The 18246-nt window shown below is 41.7% G+C and overlaps 1 protein-coding gene across 1 annotated transcript in view; it reads right to left on the bottom strand.

The window, feature by feature from the left end:
* The window catches only part of LOC140495521 (teneurin-3), a 2480372-nt gene that overhangs the window by 1408912 nt on the left and 1053214 nt on the right, over positions 1 to 18246 (bottom strand). Inside the window, exon 5 of the mRNA XM_072594601.1 lies at positions 6858 to 6910. The gene's annotated coding sequence lies outside the window, so the exon portion shown is untranslated. The remainder of the gene's footprint in view (positions 1 to 6857; positions 6911 to 18246) is intronic.

Below are 18246 nucleotides of genomic sequence, written 5' to 3'. Positions count from 1 at the left end.
TTCTGAATTTGCCATTTGCCAAGGTTGTGGTTATAGGATGTTGTTATATTGGAGCAGTTAATTTGTTATAGTTATTGTATCTGTCATTCTGTTAGATTTTCCAAAAGAGTTAAGTTATTCTAATTCCTTCTTCCTTTTGTTGCATTTTAACTATAGTGGATGAACAAAGTGTGTTTGCTTTAAATCAGTCGTTTGACCAATTGAATTGCATCAGGAATGCAACATCTTACATTTACCTTTAAAATAAGAAAAGGTTAGAGTCTAGATTATCTTCTGCATATTTTGAAAGGGTTTTGGCTGGTCCACAACAAATGGAATTATGTAAAACATAACTGCTTTGAAACTCATTGTTTCATGTCAATCTGCTTCGACTATAATTAATATGACATAATGATAGTGTAATGATTATATAATATTGATATGGTTTATTTTCAAATCATGATAATTTGCCTCTTAAAAATACAGTTTCATTCTTCTTTTTGAGGGCAGTGTGATCTAAGATGTGCAACTTATTTTAGAGTTTTGATTTTGAACTCGTGGCATATGGGTTTTGATCCGCGTGTATGAGGAAGTCGAGTGATTAACTGATCAGGATTTCCGGAGCCCTATTTTTTTGTTAAAGGTGTAATTCTTTAAAGGTGCAATGACATTGCTGAAGTTCGGGAGAGACTCACAATAAAATCATAACAATATAAGGCAAAATTTCATCATTTATCCTAGGCATGGGGCAATCTAAAATAGCTCTTATTTTCACTTCTCTTGGTACTGCTCGTCTTTGTCTTACAATGGGCCCAAGTAAGTCACATTTGTTTGGCAACGTAAAAGTTTGCTTGGTATTATTTCCTCTTGTTTGGTGCCACACCCTTATCCCCAAACCACTTATAAGAAAAGCTGTTTATTCCTGATCCACTCAGTAAAATATTCATGAATCACAATCAGCAGTACATCAATTTATGTAGAATATAACCTCATGTTGAGACTATATGCATGAGTAATGTGCTGAATAGTTGACCCCTTACCCTTGCATCATACCAAAAGAATTGCCTAGGACTGACTTTTCATTAGGGTCTTTCAGAGATGATCTAATTTTACACTCCAAACTCTAATCACCATGGTATTTTTAAAAAATGGAGTAAAGCAATAGATTATTTCCAATAAAATTGATGATAATTTGTCACAGTTTTTTAAATTACCAAAGATTATGGCATAGATGCATTCTTCAGGCTTCAGTTGTGCTCAGAAGAAAAGTTTAACGTTGGGGTTTACAAAAGAATTTCAATTGCAATCGAATATTTTGAGCAATGAATAGCAACACAATTTTGGAGGTTCTTATAGAGTTCAGTAAACCATAGGGTTGACTGAAATGTGTCTTTTTAGGACTTTTCTCATGGAGTCAGAATGAAACCCATTCTCTCCAATGCTCCAGAGCCTTTGAACATGAAGCAGGACATCAGTTGGGTCAGGGTGAGGCTTTTGCCTACATCTAGAGAGGAGTTCCTGGCCTCCAGAGATGATGGTCAATTGGAAGCTGGCTCTGTAGACCCAGTGGTGCCAGGTTTGAGCCATGGTCAAGGCTACAGATACTGCTTGAAGAGAAGGAGCTACTGGAGGCCAGACTGAAGGTATTGACTGGAAGCAACATTGGGGTGAGGTGGTTGTGAGATGTGATTTCAAAGCTCAGGGAGGGGGTGGAAGGGCTAAAGGAGTGGATGCGACCTTGACTGGGTTACCTGCAATGTACACCAAAAGAGGTACACTCTCTTTCCCAAAGCCCAAGTGGTAAATTCCATTGGGTGACCTGTTTAGCATAGGCCTCACCCGTTGTGGATAAATGTGGGGCAGGGGCCAGCATGAAGCTCTTAAGTAGCTGTTAATTGGCCAGTTAAAAGCCTCAACAAGCCCAAAGGATGGATTGGATGCTTGACACTCTATTGTCCTCCATAAAATGGGAGGTGGGTCAACTTTGGGGAGTGACAACGTTCCCAGTTTATATTTCCCCTGTTCAGTGCTAACATTCTCTGCAAATATTTTTGCTGTTGTCCTGTCCACTAAGGCCATGCATGCTCATAACTTTGAGAAGCAGAAGTCATTCCTTGGCATGCTCATCAACATGTGCACAGCTTCCCTGTCACTGCACAGTCTGAAGGGAAGGTTGGTGGAGAGGTCGCCTACACGGTACATTTTACGAGCACACAAACCTGTCACAGGGGAACCATAACAGTCTCATCCATAACCTTTCTAAATGGTTTGCCACTTTTTCTGAAATTCTATAAAAGTTTCAGTTGCAATGTTTTGAACAGATTAACTAAAAGGTTGATTAAGAATTGAAGAGATGCCTTCGACATTCCTCTTGGTGAAGCTTGACTGTGATGTATGTTTCCCTCAATCCCCAGTGTTTTACCAGATGCAGCAATGTTTATGTTATCTCCCACAGTGTAAGAAACAGGGAAAAATAAAGACATTGTGATGGTGGGGAATTGAATAGATGCTTCTTATAATCATTTAAAATTGCAGCATCCATGCAGAGGTCCTTGTGCATGCATCACAAAAAAAATTGGTTTGTAGATATAACAGGTCATTAAAAGACAAATAGTATATTGTGTTTCATTGCTAAAGGGATGGAGTTTAAAAACAGGGAGGCTATACTGCAGCTGGTGAGGCTATGCCTGGAGGTTTGTGGATAGTTTTGGTCTCCTTACTTGAGAAAGGATGTATTGGCACTGGAGGGGGTGCAGAGGGGATTCACTCAGTTAATTCAGATTTCGGGTTGGCTAATGAGGAGAGTTTGAGTAGACTGGAACTATATTCATTGGATTTTAGAAGAATTAGGGGTGATCTTATAAAACATAAAATTATGAAGGGGCTGGATAAGATAAAAGCAGGGAGGTTGTTTCCACTGGCGGGTGAGACTAGAACGAGAGGGCAAAGCCTCAAAATAAGGGGGAGGAGTTTTAGGATTGAGCTCAGTACGAATATTTTCTCCCAAAGAGTTGTGCTTCACCCAGAGAAGCAGTTGAAGCTACCTCATAGAATGGTTTTAAGGCAAAGAAAGATGGATATTTGGACAGTGAAGAAATTAAGAGAGATGGTGAGCAGGCAGGTAAGTGGAGCTGAGTTCATGAAAAGTTCGACTATGATCTTATTGAATGGTGGACAGGCTCGATGGGCCAGATGTTGTGCTTTTCCAGCACCACTCTGATCTAAACTCGATGGGCCAGATGGCCTATTCCTGCTCCTAGTTCTTATTTTTATGTTCTTACTCCTGAGGCACACATACGTCCATGTTAATATTAAGCTGTTATATTTCAACAGAGGAGCATGCTTCCAGAAGAATATCAGGCTTCAAATGATCTGAGGTAAGATGGAGTCAGGAATCTTTATATCTTTGGGTCACATGTTATGATGCAGTGATGACATCATGAGCATGTTTCTTAAAGATATCCTGATCGACTGACTGTGTGTTTTTACACAACAACCTAGATTGCTCAATTGAATATTTCCCTGTTATTTTCCCCAGTGACAGCATTAAGTGCTTGCACTTGATGAATCCACACTGCAGCAAGAGACAGATGAACATATGAAAGGTGAAATATTCCTGACACCCTACTCTCCCTCACTGGTCCCAGAGGTTTGTGGTTTTGAGTTCAAATTTGAGGTGAGTAAAGCAGAACAGCACTGAGTGGTCTTCAGAGGAGGCAGTAAAGCAAGAACTACCTGCCTGTTTTGAGAAAATTGAAAATTCAATTGTATTATTCAAAGAAAAGTAATTCTCTTGTTGCCCTAACCAATAATCCTTCTTCCGGTAAATTAATAAAATTTTATGGTCATTTGCCTTAGAGTACTTCAAGAATAATTTCCTCTGTGAGGAACAATGAAATGAATGAACATTTTAATGGCATGTATGAGGCAAGTGAAGAGTAAGTGGGGAGCTAGGGGTTGGGTAGGAGGGAGATCTTTATTGACAAAAAAGGTTTAAAAATTCGAGAGCTTTCTTACAAGGTAGCCTGGATAGTCTTCTCCCCAAATCCAGCAAAAACTTTGACACATTCCACATTTAGATCTGGACTTTTTAATGTTTCAGATACAAGCCCCTCATTTTGGCTAATGAGGAAAAGTTTGTCAATGGATACTGAGAATCTCCATACCCATTTGTATCCACGACCAAATAATGCATTAAACCGTGTGACCACAAGCCCCTATAAATAGTTGAACAATCCCCACTCCATCAGCCTGATGTTTCCACTTTGCAGACTCCACCCGCACGGAGTCTGTGAACGAGATTACCCCATTAGTGCCAATTAACTTTGAGTTATAGACTGTTTTGAGCTATGAAAACAAGTCCTTTGGGAACTGAACTGAGTTTTACCCAAACTCATTTCTCTCAAATGTTTAACAGGCAAGCAGAGAGAGGAAATTCTTACCCATCTGTCAAAGCTGGAATATTTATATGCGCCTCAGTGAAAAAAAGGGCAGTTTTCTTGCTCTTCCACAAAGTTTCTTGTAAAACAGTTAACAGAGAGTGGTGTGGCACTTCATTGTTCCATGAAGAGACTTTAAAATATATTTGTGCAAGTGGTAACATCGTATTAGTGGCTGGAGGAGAGCACATTTCCCATGAAATACCGCAAGGTGAAGGAGGGAGACTCCACAGTTCTGATGATGAAGAGGGAGTGACTTAACGTCTCAGATACATGAAGAGCCGCCAATGAAAGGATAGAAAATAAGCTTCATCTTATTCACATTTTCCAGACGTTTCCTCACATTCGCTGGCAGCGTAGTGTGAAAATAAAAAGCAAATCATGGACAGCACAAGGCTGGTTTCCTCATCCCTAATATGCAATGTAAAGGTTGTGCACAGCTTTACACTTATTTCAGTTCAAACAATGAATAACCGTTGGAAACTGTGTGAAGAGCAGTATAAGTAAACTGTACCAAGAAAGGAACTCTCCCTGTGTTTTGAAACAAAGCAAATTACATTGAGGCAGCTTCATTCTAAATTTGGTTGAAATCATTTGTGCATACTTTAGATTCAAATCATGTCATGGAGCTACGTGTAGATTCTACACAATTATTTTTAATATCTGTCACACTACAAAGTATTTTAAAAATTCATACATATATAACAATAATGATAATCATCATCATCATCAAAAACTATCTTTTTCCAGGATGAAAAAAAATCTGCCATCAAACTGTAATAACAAATTTCAAATTGACAAGCCTCTGTTTACAGCAATTATATTTCATGGCCTTAAAAGTTTGACCAAGTTTTACAGTGTCAAATGTTTCAATCATTACAAACATCTAAGTTTCCATGAGTAACCTCTGCTCCTTCCACCAGCAATCCACTCATAAACATAAAATATCTAAAAGGCACAGAAACATTATCTGTCAGAAAGACAAATCGTATTTTTCTTTCCAAACAGTAAAAATATTTTTATCCTGTGGTGCTTGATGCACTAGTGATTTCTACAGCAATTCAGAGCAACATAAATATCTCCCCACAGTAGTTTATTTAGTGAGTCACTGAACCCTGTCGGCCAAGAGGTTTTAAGGTTGATATCTATTCTGTGCTGAGTGAATGAATCTGAAACGTGTGTGGTCACTGTCTCAGGATAAGTAGGAGGTCATTTTGGGCTGAAATAGGACATGATTTTCGCTCAGAGCATGGTGACCCTGTGAAATTCTTGATCACATAAGGCTGCAGAGGTCATATCACTGAACATATTTAACAAAGAAGTAGGTAGATTTCTAAATGGCAGCACAGTGACTCAGTGGTTCGCACTGCTGCCTCACACTGCCAGCGACCTGGGTTTGACTCCAAACTTGAACAACTGTCTCTGTGGAGTTTGCACGTTCTCCCCGTCTCTGCGTGGGTTTCCTCCAGGTGCTCCAGTTTCCTCCCACAATCCAAAGATGTGCAAGTTAGGTAAATTGACTATGCTAAGTTGTCCATAGTGTTCAGGGATGTGTTGGTTAGCTGCATTAGTCAGGGGTAAATATAAGGATAATAAGGGAGGGGAATAGGTCTGGGTGGGTTGCTTCTCTAATTCAAAGTTGTAGTTCTGGTGGCCAAATCTTGAGGGACAGTGGCTTTGGGAAGTATACTTGTGTTTCCTTAAGCACGCAAGGAAAACAATAGAAACTGTCACATGCATTCTTTTCCCGAGTCATATTACTCTTTGCTCCTTGAAGTTGAAAATGGATGGCTCTTAAAACAAACAAAAGAGAAAGTGCACGACGGTGAAGCACAGAGAAATTCAGACTATTGGGTAGATTACCCCACTACACCCAGGTTACGGAGGCAAAAGATATTCAGGATCCAGCTGCTGGTTGTTCTGTGAAAGCTCTACAGTTGGCATATGTATGAGCAGCAGATCAGACTGGTCGGTTAGGTGACCTATCGCCGTTCAATGAAAAGGTGTAGACATGAATTGAGGTCAGTGGACTGAGGTATCAGAGTTAGTCAATACTTTCAGAAAAGGACTGGGAACAAGGAACAAATAAAGTAATAGGTTCCCTGCTCATCGGTGTGGATCAGTCAATAAGAGAAGTTCAAGTTGCCATAGTCCTACCAGATTATAGTGCTGTCCCTTCATTGTAGAGAGGCACCTGGTGGTGGTTTAACCTGAGGAACACCACGCCTCATGTGAGGGGAGAGGTTGAGAAAGAGAGTCCATCGTGGTCACCCTTTATCAGTGGGTAACACACAAACCAGAAATGTCAAGCATGAAAGCCAAATTGTAAATCTAAATAAACAATGAGGATGATAATGCTACTTTGGCAAGAGGAACTTAGCCGCTCAAGCAGATCAATGCATTTGATTGTGAGATCTAAAATAAAGCATTGTTACTTACAATACTGAAGTTACTTGGCCTTGAATTTTCCAACCGAATCAAGTGGCATCACACTGAAATGGCAAGAAAACAGACAAGTATTTCTCAGATATGTTGTCACAATTTATCATACATGAGCTTTCATCATTTCAAAAAACCTCTCGACATTCGTCTGTCCTGACATCGATGAATGAATCACCAAGGAGAATGACTTTGAGTTCTCCGCTGAGATCATGCTTACTTTGTGGACTTCAGCATGAAATGCTGGTGGAATATATATCAGGAACCATATGAAAAACTTGTTTTTACAAAAGTGCAAAGGCAGCAAATGTATGCACAGTGTTGGCAAATCGGAGAATCTTAATCTAATTTCCAGTGAGGAAGACACAGGGAGTTGTGGTCAAGGATGAAATCATTTAAATCTATTTAAAATGTTATTAATATATTTTTGAGAAAACCTCTGAAACACATTGAATTAATTATCTTCAAGGTATGCAAAACAGAAGCAAAGTGTAACATTTCCTGTTTGCAGCATTTTCTTCCATTCTTCTTTTGTATCTGTAGAGCTCCAGGCTAATTTCAAAACATTTGAGTCACATTAAAATAAGTAGTCCCTAAACAATATGCAATTAAGATTTTCTTGGGGCAAGGTTACACTGCCATAGTTAGTGTTGAGTGATCAGGAGCCCTGAGTTGTCCTGGTGCTCATTCAGTGCAGGTCATGGGAGAGTTGTGGCCATGCATTGCCTTCCCGTGTCTACAGGCTATACTCTGCTCCCTCATTCCATTGAGTTCTAATGAAAGGAATTCAGCTCTACCTGGAATCACAGAACTCATTCGAGCACTGTGAAGGTGAAGAACTGGCATCCCCCAATGATCCAAATTCTGCAGATTTCAGCATAAACATATCTTAATATATTGACAATAGCACCCTCATCACCAACAACCAGGATAAATCAAGTTATATAATGTAATATTAGGAAAAGTCCTGTTTGATTCTCTAACATTAACGTATCAACCAAGAAGGTTGAGTTGCAAATGATCAAAATCTTGCCACAAAAATAGTGAAACTTTGATTTCCACTTTTGTTGCAGCTAAACCTCAACTGGAACAGATTCTGCAATGATATGGTGTACTTCCTGCGATCTGGTCTCACCCCTGTTGCTCACACTCATTATGGAAGATTTTGTACCTTGAATTACATAGCACAGTTGTTTTACCTCACAACTGTAACCTTGAAGAATACAATGTTATCTAATTTGCCAATAAATAGATAATTAAGAAATCAAAGCCACTCTGTCAAATGTGTCAAGAATTCATATTGAGAGCCCAGACTCCAATTGGTTGTTTAAACAGTCACACCCATGTGTATACAGTATGTGATTTTCTCTTGCAATGATTTCGTTATTGAACAAAGTTTATTCACTCAAGATTAAGGGGAGGCAATGGCTGAGTGGTATTATCACGGGACTGTTCATCCAGAGATCCTGATAATGTTCTGGGGACCTGCGTTCAAATCCAAACATGTGAAACTTGAATTCAATTTTAAAAATCTGCAATTAAGAGTCGAAATGATGACCATGAATCCATTGCCAATTGTTGTGCTAATAATGTGCTTTGGAGGGGGGGGGGGGGATATCTGCCATCCTTTCTCATTGGGTTTACATATGATTCCAGACCCACAGCAATGTGGTTAACTCTCAACTACTGTCTGACCAATTGGGGATGGGCAGTAAATACTGCTCCAGCCAGCAATTCCCTCATCTTCTGAATGAATAAAAAATAGGTGTCAAGTATTTATGGTTTCTGCTATTCATACTTTCAAGGTTTAGATGATTGGCACTTTCTTCAGAGCTAGATAAAAATAATCCTTAAAAAAAGACACAGCTTCATTAATTCTTGGACTTTTTCTATACCAGCTATTGTTACAATAGGCTTCAGTGGTTTATAAAGTCATAAGAGATGTACAGCATGGAAACAGACTCTTCGGTCCGACCTGTCCATGCCGATCAGATATCCCAACCCAATCTAGTCCCACCTGTCAGCACCCGGTCCACATCCCTCCAAACCCTTCCTATTCATATACCCATCCAAATGCCTTATAAATGTTGCAATTGTACCAGCCTCTACCACTTTCTCTAGCAGCTCATTCCATACACATACCACCCTCTGTGTGAAAAGGTTGCCTCTTAGGTCTCTTTTATATCTTTCCCCTCTCACCTTAAACCTATGCCCTCTAGTTCTGGACTCCCCAACCCCAGGGAAAAGACTTTGTCTACTTATCCTATCCATGCCCCTCAAAATTTTGTAAATCTCTATGGGCATGAAAGTACCACAGGGCGGCACGATGGCTCAGTGGTTAGCACTGTTGTCTCACAGTGCCAGGGACCTGGGTTCAATTCACACCTCGGGCAGCTGTCTGTGTGGAGTTTGTACATTCTCTGTGTGTCTGCGTGGGTTTCCTCTGGGTGCTCCAGTTTCCTCCCACAGTCCAAAAATGTGCAGATTAGGTGAATTGGCCATGCTAAATTGCCTGTAGTGTTAGGTGCAGGAGTAAATGTAAGGGAATGGGTCTGGGTGGGTTGCTCTTCGGAGGGTTGGTGTGGACTTGTTGGGCTGAAGGGCCTGTTTCCACACTGTAGGGAATCTAAGAATCCCAATAAGGTTAAGTACAGAGGATATGGCGGAGTATTGGAGATGAAGAGAGGAGTATAGGTTGGCAATGGGAGTGAATGAAATTGCTTGAGTTTGCATAAATAGTACATGAAGAACTTTTGAACATAAATTTAAAACATGCCAGCATCTCGAGAATGATGACAACAGTGATTGAAAACTACACTTTGTAAGTTTAAACAGTTGCAAACCACTACAGAAGGAACTAATCGTGCATCTCTTGCTTCATTGTTGTAAACCAAACAAAAAATTTCCATCCATTTATTCATGAATACAATGTTTTCAAGTTTTTAAATATTCTAGAGCTCAACATGAGAAATTGAACACTTCTGTTTCAAAGCAGCCAGTCCCAGCATCAATTACAGCCGAGAAAGGAAGAGATAGATAGGTTGTTGGTAATCAAGGAGGTGAAAGGTTATCAGGGTAGACAGGAATGTGGATTTGTGGTTATAGTAACATCAACATTGATCTTACTAAATAGAGGAGAGGGTCTATGGGTTGAATGGCCTATTCTTGCAAATTGCTCATATATTCTACCCCAAGAAAGTTTCTTAGCCCAGCATCAGAAGAGCAGTCATACCACACCAGCAATAATAGCTTCCACTCACATTTTTCCTTTAACATAAAGAATACTATGATACAATGCAGAGACATATATAAATAAGATGAATGCTGATTCAAAGAAGAAGACTTCAAGAGCAGAAACAAAATCTGTCATAGATGTTGGATTTAGAAGGGTTCCATTGAAAGAAGGAAAGTTGTGAAGGCAGAATGATTAGGGAGGGAATTGCACACTTTGGGGTGAAGTAACTGATGACATGACCATCAATCATGGTGTGAAAGACTAGGCTCAGAGGAGTGAAGGTTCACAGCAAAAAAGCTGTAGACCTGAAGGAGATCACAGAGAAAGGCAGTGGAGGGGTAATAATGCTTTTAAATTGCAAGATATTTTATTTTTAATTTAATTTGATTTATTGTCACATGTACCCAGGTACAGTGAAATGCTTTGTTTTGCATGCAGTACAGACAGAACATACCATACAAAGTGCATTAGGGCAATAGAATTGAGTGAAGAAGACAATGTTATAGCTGCAGAGAAGTTGCACAGAGAGTGAGATCCACATTAACTTTGAAATTTAAGAGGTCCATTCAGAAGTCAAATAACAGTGTGGAAGAAGCTGTTCTTGAATCTGTTGGTGGGTGTGCTCAAGTCTTTGTAATCTTCTATCTGGCAGAAGAGGTTTGAACAGATTATAACTGCGGTGGGAGAAGTCTTTGATGATGTTAGCTGCCTTCCCAATGCAATGAGAAGTATAGATGGAGTCAATGATGGAAGATTAGCTTGTGTTCACAGCTTTCAAAAGTTTCTTGCGGTTCTAGGCAGGATAGTTGCCATACCAAGACATGACGCATCTGGATAGAATGCTTTCTATAGTGCATCTATTAAAAATTGAGGGTTAGATGTCATGGGTGAACAGTGTCTCGGATGAGTGGTCAAAATGTACCACAGTTTCCAATGTTCTGACGTTCACAAACAATGGCAGATGAAAGACCAGTCAAAAAACATTGGATTAGCCAATACGAGGAAGAAGACAAGTGCGGTTGAATATTTTGGCAGCTGATGAGGTAGATTAATGCTCTGAGATTTAATTGGTATGAGGTTAGCAACTCAGCTGATGATAAACTGGATGTTAAAGTTACGCTTTGACTTTGCTTAAAATTGTTGCCATGGACAGGATTGAAAATGGTTTTAGATTAGATTACTTACAATGTGGAAACAGGCCCTTCAGCCCAACAAGTCCACACCGAAGCATAACCCACCCATACCCCTACATTTACTCCTTCACCTAAAACTACGGGCAATTTAGCATGCCAATTCATCTGACCTGCACATCTTTTTGGACTGTGGGAGTAAACTGGAGCAAACCCACACAGACACGGGGAGAATGTGCAAACTCCACACAGTCAGTTGCCTGAGGCGGGAATTGAACCCGGGTCTCTGGCGCTGTGAGGCAGCAGTGCTAACCACTGTGCAACTGTGCCACCGTGCCACCCACAAATTTTGTAACCCACATTCAATAGTGGGATTGGTCTCCAATTTCTGATTTCCTCCTCTTTCCCCCTTCCGCTTGTAGATCAGGGTCACCTCCTTCAGCTCTGGACCTCACAATAATCCAGTAAAATCCTCTTCCTGGTTTCAAGGGTACAAAATTTATGTTACAGAAGTTAAAGAAAATGACTTGAGATTTCCCAAAGTTTAACTGAAGGAATTTGAATTTCAAAAGTTTGATGCTGCAGAGAAAGTAAGAAGTATAAGTAAAGAGAGCATTGGCCATCTTGTGAATGAGAATGGAGAGTTAATAGAAAACAATAAGCAAATGTCAGAGCAAATGAATAAAAACAAATGCTTGATAAAGAAAATATTCCAGTAATAGCTGTGTTTCAGCAGCTGCAAGGGATAAAGGAATTTATTGAAATTGCAATCACCAGGAAAGCAGGGCTGAGCAAGAAATGGGGCTGTGGATGATTCGGGTCCTGAATGGGTGACTGACAGCAAAGGTAGCATGGGATCCAAGGAAATTTGGCTGACTGGAACTGGAACTGGTTGAATGGCAGAACAAAGGAGGGGAAAAAAAGAACAGAATTGTGTGGGAGAGCCTCAGCAAGCCTGGCAGCACCTATGGAAAGATAGCAGAGACAACATTTCAGGTCCACTGACCCTGCTTCAGAATGTGGTAAAAACAATGATTGCAGATGCTGGAAACCAGATTCTGGATTAGAGTGGTGCTGGAAAAGCACAGCAGTTCAGACAGCACCCAAGGAGTGGGAAAATCGACGTTCCGGGCAAAAGCCCTTCATTAGATCTCGCCACCCTTCAGGCTCTCTGCCTGTATTCCTGATGAAGGGCTCTTGCCCGAAATGTCGATTTTCCTGCTCCTCGGATGCTGTCTGAACTGCTGTGCTTTTCCAGCACCACTCTAATCCTACTTCAGAATGTGGCCTGAAACATTGACTCTGCTTTCTCTCTGCAGTTACCTCCAGATCTGCTGAGGTTCTCCAGAAGTTTATGTTTCTGTTCCAGATTTACAGCATCAACATTTTTTTTGTTTTATTTCTTAAGGAAGAAGAGTTTGATTGTCGAAGGGAGTTTTTGTGCCCACTGGGGTTCCACGGGGATCAGAGCTCTTGTGGTTTGTGTGATTTGGTTTGTACGTAGAAGGGTTGATTAGTATGTTTGTGAAAGATATGAAAACTGGTGAGGTGATCAGGATGATAGCCTTAGATTAGAGAAGGATATAGATGGGCTGGTCAGAAGGCTGACCACGAGCAACTGGAGTTCGCTCTGGAGAAGTATAGGGTGATTCACTTTGGCAGGACAAACAAGGCAAGGGAGTAGATAATGAAGAGGAGGACCTGGTAAACATGACGGATCGGGGGTTTCCTGGTGTGCATGTCCACTGGTCTCTTTTCAGATATCAGGATAAAGTAGTTAAGAAGGCATATGGGATACTTGTCTTTATTAGCAGAGGCACACAGTTTAAGAGCAGGCCGATTTTTTTCTATAACTACACTAAAAATGAGCTAAGTCACAACTACGCAGTTATGGAATCTACATTATGGTAGATTGAACTGGGGAGGAGATTTACCTGGAAGTTGTCTGTGAGAGTTTTAATTATGCAAAGTGAATGAATAGATTGGAGTTGTTTGCCGTGGGGCAGAGGAAACTTTTCAGAGACATGACTGAGATGTATAAATCTATGAAGAGCATGGATGGGTTAGACAGGAAGAAACTTCTCCCGTTGGTGGAAGGATCAATGATTGGGACATAGATTTAAGGCAAGGGCCAAGAAGGTTTAGAGGGCATGTGAGGAAATCTTTTCTTATCTGGAGAATGGGAATCTGGACCTCATTTCCTGTAAAGGGTGATCAAGGCAGAGACACTCATAGCATTTAAAAAGTAGCAAGTTTTGAGAAGATTTGTAGCTCAGGTTGAGGTTTTGGATGTAGGTTTGCTTGCTGAGCTGAAAGGTTCATTTCCAGATGTTTCGTTAACTTACTAAGTAACATCTTCAGTGGACCTCATGTGAAGCAATGCTGAAAATTCCTGCTTTCTATTTATATGTTAAGCAAAGACACGCACGAGAATTCCTAGAAGAATGGTATTTAACCGGTACTCTATCAACAAACACATTGAGTTAGACCCCTATCTACCACCCCCTGAGAAAAGGAACTGGAAGTGACTTCACCACAGGAAATAGCATCACCACAGAAAATGACATCACCAACCAAAAGAAACCCAAACATATAAATAGAAAGCAGGAATTTTTGGCATTCCTTCGTATGAGGTCCACTGAAGATGTTACCTCGTAAGATAACGAAATGTCTTGAAATGAACCTTTCAACTCAGCGAGCAAACCTACATTCTAAATTTAAAAAGTCATTTGGATGGATACTTCCTGATGAAGGGCTTATGTCCGAAATGTCGATTCTCCTGCTCCTCAGATGCTGCCTAACCTGCTGTGCTTTTCTAGCACCACACTCTCGACTCTGATCTCCAGCATTTGCAGTCCTCACCTTCTCCTGCATATTTGTAATGCCATGAGTCAAGTGCTGGAAAATGGGATTAGAATAGTTAAGTGGTTGTGTTTGACTGGCACAGACTCGATGGACTGAAGGTCCTTCCTTCTGTGTTGTAGATCTCTCTGATTATGACTACTGGATGCATTGGTGTTAATTTTCCAACATTTTCCAGATTCTGGCATCAATCCATCAGATTGGAAAGTACTATAACTTCTCTTTCAAGAAGGGAGAGAGGTATAACGAGGGAAAGTTAGCTTGACATCTGTCGTGGGCAATTTGTCCTGCTTTTGAAAAAAACAGAACTTGTCCTATAAATTGGCACAGATTACTTGCCAGGATAATCTCCGCCATAGTTTCCAATCATTCAACACCTGCTCTATAAACACTGGTCTGTGGGGGATTTACTTGGTCTTTGAGTTTAACACGATTGATAATATGCTGCATTTTGTTCAAAGAGAGTGGTAGTTGAACGTTCATTGTCTATCACAGGTATTACTTTGTGACAATCATGAATTTCTTACATCATGGTGATAGCAGGCTACTGTTGTCATAGAAAATTGAAGTTTATGAACGATTACTCAGACATCTAACAAACAAAATATCATCAATGCTTTAAAATACAATATTCCTACAAACTGTATTTATACTAAGCATGTTTTTTTTAAAGTACTTTAAAGCTTTTAAGTTTGTCACTCAGAAAATCTCAAACTGATCGTGAAGAGTGCAAGGGAAATAATGTTTAACGAATTTATTGGAATTCTTTAAAGGAGCAACATGCACTCCAGATAGAGGGGTGGAGGGCAGAGACATATGACTTTTGATTTTCAGAAGGCATCTTATAAGGTGCCACATATTAGCATGGACAGAAGATAGGCTTACCGGCAGAAAACAGAAAGCATCGATAAATTGATCTTTTTCTGTTTAGTAGGATGTGAGTAATGAGGTCCAACAGGGGTCTAAACAGGGACATTAGGTTTTACAACTAACATTAATGATATCGGTGAGGGGATTGAAGGCGTAGTGGCTGAATTCATACAAAAGTGATTGGGAGTAGAGAGTGGCGCGAGCTGGGCGGAAGTGAAGTTGGAGTGCAGAGCTGGTCGGGAAGGTAAGCGATTGATATTTAAGAACTTACCTCAACGCCAACGGTCTTTTCACAGCAGAGAGCGGTGCGAGCTGGGCAGAAGTGAAGTTGGAGCGCAGAGCTGGTCGGGAAGGTAAGTGATTGATATTTGAGTGGGTGTATTCTAGACTCCAGGCCTCCCTCCCATCCTCCTCCTCTAACCTAACTTTAAAGTCCACAGGTAAGCTACTCAGTGTTCTTGTTTTGGAGACTAAGTATAGAGTTATGGCAGCGCAGGCAGTGGAATGTTCCTCCTGCAGGATGTCTGAGTTAGGGGTGACCACTGACGCTCCTGCCGACTTCACCTGCAGGAAATGCAGTCAGCTCCTGCTCCTCACAGAACGCGTTAGGGAACTGGAGCTGGAGTTGGATGAAATGAGGATTATTCGAGAGGCTGAGAGGGTGATAGATAGAAGCTACAGGGACATAGTTACGCCAGAGAACAAAGGTAGCTCAGTAACAGTTAGAGGTGGGAAGGGGAGGAAGCAGGCAGTGCAGGGATCCCCTGTGGTCGTTCCCCTCAACAATAAGTATACCACTTTGGATACTGTTGGGGGGGAAGGCCTAGCAGGGGTAAGCTGCAGTGACCGGGTCTCTGGCATGAGGTCCGGCTCTGAGGCTCAGACGGGAAAGGGGGAGAGGAGGAGAGTGCTAGTTATAGGAGACACTATATTTAGAGGGATGGACAGGCGGTTCTGTGGACATGGGCGAGACTCTCGGATGGTTTGTTGCCTCCCGGGTGCCAGGGTCCGAGACATCTCGGACCGTGTCTTCAGAATCCTTAAGGGGGAGGGTGTGCAGCCAGAAGTCGTGGTGCACGTTGGCACCAATGACATAGGTAGGAAGAGGGGTGGGGAGGTCATTCAGAGCTCAGGGAGTTAGGCTGGAAGCTAAAAGCTAGGACGGACAGAGTCGTCATTTCTGGATTGTTGCCTGTGCCACGTGACAGTGAGGCAAGGAATAGGGAGAGAGTGCAGTTGAACACGTGGCTGCAAGGATGGTGTAGGAGGGAGGGCTTCAGCTATTTGGACAATTGGACTGCATTCTGGTGAAGGTGGGACCTGTACAAGCAGGACGGGTTGCACCTGAACCAGAAGGGCACCAATATCCTGGGGGGTAGGTTTGCTAGCAATCTTCGGGGAAGTTTAAACTCATTTGGCAGGGGGATGGGATCCGGACTTGTAGTCCAGCAAGTAAGCTAGCTGTGTGTCAGGATGTCCAAGGCTGCAGGGAGGCTGTGGAGAAGGTAGCACTGACAGGGAATACTTGTGGACACAGAGATGGGCTGAAGTGCGTATACGTCAACGCAAGGAGTATCAGAAATAAGGTGGGTGAACTTAAGGCATGGATCGATACCTGGGACTATGATGTTGTGGCCATCACGAAAACGTGGATAGAAGAGGGACAGGAATGGTTGTTGGAGGTTCCTGGTTACAGATCTTTCAGTAAGATTAGGGAGGGTGGTAAAAAAGGAGGGGGGTTGGCGTTGCTAATTAGAAATGGTATAACGGCTGCAGAAAGGCAGTTCGAGGGGGATCTGCCTCTGGAGGTAGTATGGGCTGAAGTCAGAAATAGGAAAGGTGCAGTCACCTTGTTGGATGTTTACTATAGGCCCCCCAATAGCAGCAGAGATGTGGAGAAACAGATTGGGAAACAAATTTTGGAAAGGTACAGAAGCCACAGGGTAGTAGTCATGGGTGATTTCAACTTCCCAAATATTGATTGGAAGCTCTTTCGATCAAGTAGATTGGATGGGGCGGTGTTTGTGCAGTATGTCCAGGAAGCTTTTCTAACTCAGGATGTAGATTGTCCGACCAGAGGGGAGGCCATATTGGATGTGGTTCTTGGTAACGAACGGGGACAAGTGATGGGCTTGTTAGTGGGTGAACATTTTGGTGATGGTGACCACAATTCTGTGACCTTCACCTTGGTTATGGAGAGAGATAGGTGTGTGCAACAGGGTAGGTTTTATAATTGGGGGAAGGGTAAATATGATGCTGTAAAACAGGATCTGAGGAGCATAAGTTGGGAGCATAGGCTGTCAGGGAAGGATGTTGTGGAAATGTGGAACTTTTTCAAGGAACAGATATGACGTGTCCTTGATATGTATGTACCTGTCAGGCAGGAAAGAGATGGTCGTGTGAGGGAACCTTGGTTGACGAGGGAGGTAGAACATCTTGCAAAGAGGAAGAAGGAGGCTTACATACGGTTGAGGAAACAAGGTTCAGACAGAACGTTGGAGGGATACAGGATAGCCAGAAGGGAGCTGAAGAAAGGGATTAGTAGAGCTAAGAGAGGGCATGAAAAATCTTTGGCAGATAGGATCAAGGATAACCCCAAGGCCTTTTATGCGTATGTGAGAAACATGAGAATGACGAGAACGAGGGTAGGTCCGATCAAGGACAGTAGTGGGAGTCTGTGTATTGAGTCGGAAGAGAAAGGAGAGCTCTTGAATGAGTAATTTTCTTTAGTATTTACAAACAAGAGGGACCGTATTGTCGAAGAGGACAATGTGAAATGGACTGGTAAGCTAGAAGAGATACTTGTTAGGAAGGAAGATGTATTGGGCATTTTGAACAACTTGAGAATAGACAAGTCCCCCAGGCCTGACGGGATATACCCTAGGATTATGTGGGAAGCAAGAGAGGAAATTGCAGAGCCGTTGGCAATGATCTTTTCATCTTCACTGTCAACGGGGATGGTACCAGGGGACTGGAGCATGGCGAATGTTGTGCCCCTGTTCAAAAAAGGGAATAGGGATAACCCCGGGAATTACGGGCCAGTTAGTCTTACTTCAGTGGTAGGCAAAGTAATGGAAAGGGTACTGAGGGATAGGATTTATGAGTATCTGGAAAGACACTGCTTGATTAGGGACAGCCAGCACGGATTTGTGAGGGGTAGTTCTTGCCTTACAAGTCTTATTGAATTCTTTGTTGTTGACAGTGAGGAATGATGTGTCAGGTTACAGCGGGATACAGATAAGCTGCAGAGCTGGGCAGAAAGGTGGCAAATGGAGTTCAATGTGGGTAAGTG

The sequence above is a fragment of the Chiloscyllium punctatum genome, chromosome 2 (genome assembly GCF_047496795.1).
Source record: "Chiloscyllium punctatum isolate Juve2018m chromosome 2, sChiPun1.3, whole genome shotgun sequence".
Taxonomy (NCBI): Eukaryota; Metazoa; Chordata; class Chondrichthyes; order Orectolobiformes; family Hemiscylliidae; genus Chiloscyllium; species Chiloscyllium punctatum.
This window is presented reverse-complemented; position numbering and strand designations above follow the sequence as displayed.